This window comes from Mus pahari, chromosome 3, assembly GCF_900095145.1.
Source record: "Mus pahari chromosome 3, PAHARI_EIJ_v1.1, whole genome shotgun sequence".
NCBI classification, from domain to species: Eukaryota; Metazoa; Chordata; class Mammalia; order Rodentia; family Muridae; genus Mus; species Mus pahari.
The window spans coordinates 28,121,974-28,129,129 of NC_034592.1; the positions used below are offsets into that span (position 1 = coordinate 28,121,974).

General features: G+C 38.1%; 1 protein-coding gene across 4 annotated transcripts in view; it reads right to left on the reverse strand.

Annotated features, from left to right (window-relative positions):
• Lrp1b (LDL receptor related protein 1B) overlaps positions 1-7,156 on the reverse strand; it is a 1,962,444-nt gene that overhangs the window by 328,016 nt on the left and 1,627,272 nt on the right. The window lies entirely within an intron of this gene.

The following is a 7,156-nucleotide window of genomic DNA, read 5'->3' on the forward strand; positions in this document are numbered from 1 at the left end:
AATATATATATATATATATATATATATATATATATATATATATTCTTATGCTCCTTTCTTCTACCATTGCACATCAAAGTTCTGCAATACTTCCTGACCATCCCCATTTCACTTTTGCTTCAGCCATCCTAGCCTCATCCTTATTTCAGTTCTCCCCTCCTCAGAGTCTTCTTCATTCCAACTCTCTCTGCCTAGGGTATTCTTCTACCAAGCATCCACCTAGTGCCCTGGCTTCCTGGTGCTCATTTCCTTCCCTCCTCTTTTGTAGTCATCTTAATGAGGATTTCTTTATGACTGCTTAAACTCTACACTTCCTTTTTGTTCAAGTACCCTTCACTATAAAAACAATTTCCATAAACTTCTCATTTCTTTTTTGCCCTACTGTGGAAATATACCCACCCTTCAGGACAGAGTTTTGATGTAGAATCTTCTGGCTTCTTTGGAAAGTCAGTTATGTCAAAGAACCTTTTGCTAAAGCAGACACAGGTGAAAAGATATTTTGCTAAAGTCAGCACATAAAAGGACATATGATGAAGGATTGTTCGCTAATTGCACACACACATTACATTGTGTTGCTGAGCTCTGTTTGTTGTGACTCCATAGAAAGAAATGAACCACAAAGTTTTGGTGCCATTCTGGCAGCTTCTCACCACTTCCATGGACTCAGGCTAATTGGCAGAGTGATGAGAGCTAAAACAGACTCACGTGAAATTTTGTGAAGACAAACTCATGTGGTGAGGTAAGACCTGTGGGAGAATACATGATGTTTGAATTAAACTGAACTCAAGAGATGTGATGGGAGGCTTGCTTTGCAATGCTTCTTGGTGTTGCCTCTTTGCTGGTCTTTGCTTCTTTCAGAGAGGCACAGCTGAGAATCTGAAGTCGCTGCTGGCCTTGGTTGTTCCTGCTACCTTGCGCTGCTGATTGTGCTGAGGTCTGGTTGTTTCTGCTAGGTCAGATGATTCATGTTTGCTATCCTGATACTACATAACTGAATTCCTAGTATATTTGTGAAGTGTTTGCCAGTGAATCAAGTGAATGGAGCTGCCACTGATGTCGATCCCTGTGAACTGAATTGCTGATTTCCTGACAATGTGGATTGGGTTTGCTCCAAAGAACAATTTCTAAACAGGCCCATATACCCCATATCCTAATAACCTTTCTTTTCCACTACCCCAGGTGGGTAGTAGGCTAGAAGGGACGTTAAAGCATTTAGGAACCCATATTAAAAGAAGTTTTGAAAAACTGAAGACAACAGAGATTCCTTTGGTCACTGCCTAAATTAGCAAGGGAAGAGGAGCTAAGAAGAAAAGAAAACTAATACTGATTTAAGTAGGTACAGTAATTGAAGAAGTCTGGGTTAAAGCATTTATAATAACTCAAATCAGTGGTCTTCCTCTGCTCAAAGGCTAAAAAGGCTGAGAAAGAAATTAGGGAAATGACACCCTTCACAATAGTCACAAATAATATAAAATACCTTGGTGTGACTCTAAGTAAGCAAGTAAAAGATCTGTATGGCAAGAACTTCAAGTCTCTGAAGAAAGAAATCAAAGAAGATATCAGAAGATGAAAAGATCTCCCATGCTCATGGATTGGCAGGATTATTATAGTAAAAATGGCCATCTTACCAAAAGCAATCATCAGATTCCATGCAATCCCCAACAAAATTCCAACTCAATTCTTCATAGAGTTAGAAAGAGCAATTTGCAAATTCATTTGGAACAACAAAAAAGCCAGGATAGCAAAACCTATTCTCAACAATAAAAGAACTTCTGCGGGAATCACCATCCCTGACCTCAAACTGTACTACAGAGCAATAGTAATAAAAACAGCATGTGTTTGGTACAGAGTCAGGCAGGAAGATCAATGGGATAGAATTGAAGACCCAAAAATGAAGCCATACACCTACGGTCACTTGATCTTTGACAGAGGAGCTAAAGTCATCCAGTGGGAAAATGACAGCATTTTCAACAAATGGTGCTGGTTCAACTGGAGGTCAGTACATAGAAGAATGCAAATCGATCCATTCTTATCTCCTTGTACAAAGCTCAAGTTCAAATGGATCAAGGACAGCCACATAAAACCAGATACACTGAAACTAATAGAAGAGAAAGTGGGGAAGAGCCTCGAATATATGAACTCGGGAAAAGTTCCTGAACAGAACCCCAATGGCTTATGGTCTAAGACCAAGAATTGACAAATGAGACCTCATAAAGTTGCAAAGCTTCTGTAAGGCAAAGGACACTGTCAATAGGTCAAAACAGCAACCAATACATTGAGAAAATATCTTTACCAATCTCATCTCTGATACAGGGCTAATATCCAATATATACAAAGAACTCAAGAAATTAGACTCCAGATAATCAAAAAAAACCCTATTAAAAATGGAGTACAGAGCTAAACAAAGAATTCTTGATTGAGAAATATCAAATGGTGGAGAAGCACTTAAAGAAATGGTCAATGTCCTTAGTCATCAGGGAAATGCAATTCAATTTCACTACCTCATACCAGTCTGAATGGCTAAGAACAAAAAGTCATGTAACTGCAGATACTGTCAAGGATGTGGAGAAAGAGGAACACTCCTCCATTGTTGGTGGGATTGCAAACTGTTACAACCACTCTGGAAATCAGTGTGACAGTTCCACAGAAAATTTGGCATAGTACTACCTGAGGACCCAGCTATACCACTTATGGGCATATCCCAAGAAGGTACTCCAACATGTGATAAGGACACATGCTCCACTACGTTCATAGCAGCCTTATTTATAATAGTCAGAAGCTGGAAACCCAGATATCCTTCAACAGAGGAATGGATACAGAAAATGTGGTAAATTTACACAATTGATTACTACTCAGCTATTAAAAACAATGAATTCATGAAATTCTTAGGCAAATGGATGGAACTAGAAAATATCATCCTGAGTAAGGTAACCCAATCACCAAAGAACACACATGGTATGCACTCAGTGATTATGGATATTAGCTTAAAAAGTTCACAATACCCAAGATATGATTCTCAGACCACATGAAGCTCAAGAAGGAGGAAAACCAAAGTGTGGATGCTTCAGTCCTTCTTAGACAGGGGAACAAAACACCCATGGGAGGAGATACAGAGACAAAGTGTGGAGCAGAGACTGAAGGAAAGGCCATCCAGAGACTGCCCCACCTGGGGTTTCATCCCATATACAGTCACCAAACCCAGTCATCATTGTGGATGCCAAGAAGTACATGCTGACAGGAGCCTGATATAGCTGTCTCCTGAGAGGCTCTGCCAGAGTCTGACATACAGAAGGGGATGCTCACAGCCAACCATTGAACTGATCACAGGGTCTCCAATAGAAGAGTTACATAAAGGACTGAAGGAGCTGAATAGACTTGAGACTCCATGAGAAGAACAACAATATCAACCAACCAGACCCCCCAGAGCTCCCAGAAACTAAATTGCCAAACAAAGAGTACACATGGAGGGACACATGGCTCCAGCCATATATGAAGCAGAGGATGACCTTATTGGGTATCAATAGGAGAAGAGGTCCTTGGTCTTGTGAAGGTTAGATGCTCCAGTGTAGGAAATCCAAGGGTGGGGAGGCAGGAATGGGTGCGTAGGTAGGAGCACACCCTAATAGAACCAGGAGGAGGGGGAATGGCATGGGGGTTTCTGAGGAGGGGAAATCAGGAAAGGGGATAACATTTGAACTGTAAATAAATCAAGTATCCTAAAAAATGTGTCTTGTTACAAAAAGCTCTAGCATTATCAGGCCTAGTACTATTTCATGTAATATTTCATCTAAAAGATAGAAACAATTCCATTCTAGTTTCTCAGAAATATTATACTATTCCTATAAGAAAAATATCAATAGGAACTTGGTATGATTCAAAGGGTAATAAAAAAATTTTACTTCCATGAATTCAAATGGCATTTGTATGAAATCCATAGGTTAAACATTGAAGTAATATAAATCTTGACTGCTATTCTCAAATGCCAAATCCTATTACTCACCAGATGTAGGTAACTCTCTGTAGCTGTCTTTGCCAACTTTGTGTGTTCTTTATTATTCCATCCTTCTTTTTTTCCCCCCAATTTGTTATTAGATATTTTCTTCATTTACATTTCAAATGCTATCCCCAAAGCCNCCTATACCCCCCCCCCGCCCTGCTCCCCTATCTACCCACTTCCATTTCTTGGCCCTGGCATTCCCCTGTACTGGGGCATATAAAATTTGCAAGAACAAGGGGCCTTTCTTCCCAATGATGGCCGGTTAGGCCATCTTCTGCTTCATATGCAGCTAGAGACACGAGCACTAGTGGTACTGGTTAGTTCATATTGTTGTTCCACCTACAGGGTTGCAGCCCCCTTCAGCTCCTTGGGTACTTTCTCTAGCTCCTCTATTGGGGGCCCTGTGTTCCATCCAATAGCTGACTGTCAGCATCCACTTCTGTATTTGCCAGGTACTGACATAGCCTCACACAAGACAGCTATATCAGGGTCCTTTCAGCAAAATCTTGCTGGCATATGCAATAGTGTCTGAATCCTTTCAACTGCCCAAACACTAGATAAGAGAAGAAAATTAATGCAAAAAGGAAAGAAATCTCTGAAAAAAAAGTCAAGGTTTGGAAAGGGGGCCAGGTTAATGTTAGACTACTTCCTGCTGATTAGGGACACCTCTCTGTGTCTAATAAGCACTGAGATATCTAAAATGTGTCTAGTCCATGAGAATGTAAATGTTTATTCTTAAATGGTAGGGAAAGAGTTTAGTAACTTTCTATAAAGGTATCTCAAAAGATAAAAAGGTAGGCTTTTATTTCCTCTCTTCTGGGGAAAGAAAATGGAATGGTATAATAGAGCCCATATATAAACAGAAGAAAATAACCTATTCTTCATTCCTGTTTATATGATGTTACCTGTCACCTGCTTCTATAGGTCTCTTCCTTTTTAGGTCTACCCATGGGAGACTAATTTCTCATTTTCAATCTCACTGTATAAATAAAAACTGTCCTAATCTATGTCATTCATTTCTACATCATCAAAGGATAGGAAACATTTTCCATCTTTCAAAGATCTTGACCAAATTAAGGCAAAACCTAGAAAACAAGATGTTAATAAGGAATGGAAAAAAAAAAACAGATCATGTCTCATCATGTAACTTATATAACTCTCTTGATGTCTAAAAGCAAACAGACAAAACAAACAAAAACCAGAGATGTGAGCACATCACTCTGGTGTGTCCACTTGCTCCCTACTGCAGACACGCTCTCAGGAGCATGAGAGAGCAGAGCTGTGACCAGGAAAGAACAGTGACCATTCATGTACACCTCAGTATCAATTCCAAGTCAGAAGTAATGACTGGGTCCTGACAGAATAAATGTTTTCCTTTTCAAAGCACAGTGTAACAGCCTACCAGGTAATTACTTTGATTTCAAATGTCTATAATTCCAATTCCCAGGATAGCTCATAATAGCTCTGTGAGAAAATGAGGATATGCAAATGAAGTCTGTCAGTATGTATTTATACAGTCAAAAAAATGGAGAAAAAACACTAGAGCCCGCATTCACAAAACCTAATTCATAAAAATTATTATCATTTTTTTTAACATCTGGATTAAGGATTCCTTTGGGAAGGACTGGATGTCGATAGAACCTTTGAGACTCTCAATTTAGAGTTATTATTTCAATAGTCTATTGGGAGGGCTGCTTCTGCAATATCCTCTTCCATTTGTCAATTTGTTTTCTATTTTCAAACTAAACACTTACAGGTGAAAGAAAAGACATAATATACTGTGTCCCTGGGACACATGCTTCTGTCAGTCACAATGTTCCTGATCTACTGTGACAATATGACAAAGTTGTGCAATCATTGTGGAAATTTTTTTCTGCAGTATATCAGCAGGGTGAGCTTTCAGGAGTGTGACTTCCAGACTGGAATCCTGCGTCACGATCTTTATTTGCTTTTTGTTTGAGTTCACTGTAGAGGACGGAGAAGAGTTTCAGTCAGGACTGGAATCTACTTTTGCCTATATATTAAAATGGCTGGGGAAACTCAGGTAGAAAAAAAGGAGGATCAATCCTTTCATTTAATGCTTCGCTTCAAACAAGTTATAATGCTATTAATACTTATATATCATCATGTCTTACAGATTTATAATGAGAACCAGTGAGTGCATGTGTTTTCATTTTACTTCTTTATTTTCTACTGTAATAATGATATCTGACTAGATTATACTGAGAGCAAGTGGATATATGTATCTTCTATTTCTTACTTGGTGATTTTTCCATTTCAAGTTTACAGAATGAGTTCAAAAAGAAAATAAAGCCTTGAGCAGAGCATTTATTAATATTTTAAATATCAAACCAAGAATTTTTACTTCAACATCAACTATGTCCATATACTTTGTTGTTCAATACCCATTGTAGAACTTCATTCTTTCCTGGTAGTAAACAAGCACATAAAATTTTGTCATGTTAACTAAATTGGCCTCATTACAGAGCAGGGCTCTCTAGATTGCATAGGAGTTTGGAAGGTGAACCTACTGTCACAGGTAATCTCTTCATCCATATAATGCTCACAACTGATTCAGGATTCCAAAATCTTTCATTAATCACTGTTTGGGGACTGTTCATTACTTGTATTCCATATTAAAGATATCTCAAATTATAGTTAATAATGCATATGCATTTACTAATAAAGATTTGGGAACTTCTTAAGTCTATATCATCATTGGCCTCAAATTAGATTTATTGAATCAGAATTTTAACCCCAAATGTGGTGACTCACAATTTTGAGCTACCAAACTAAATACCTGAGAATCCCAGAAAGAATGGTTATTGCAAGTTCACTGGAAGCCTAGTCTTCCACAATAGGAAGAGGCTTAGTGGGAAAACTTACCTCCAAAAGGCAAAACAAAACAAAACAAAAACCCCAAATTAATTACTTTGTATTTCATGAACGCTCAGTTTCGCAAATGCATACTAAAACTGTTGAATCTTTTATATATGGAGTTCAATAATAGACTTTATAATGTAACTCTAGGAATACAAATAAGACATAAACTACATAGACTACATCTAAAATCAAATCCATCTCTTTTTTTTAACTTATTTTATTAGATATTTTCTTCATTTACATTTCAAATGCTATCCCGAATGTCCCCTATACCCT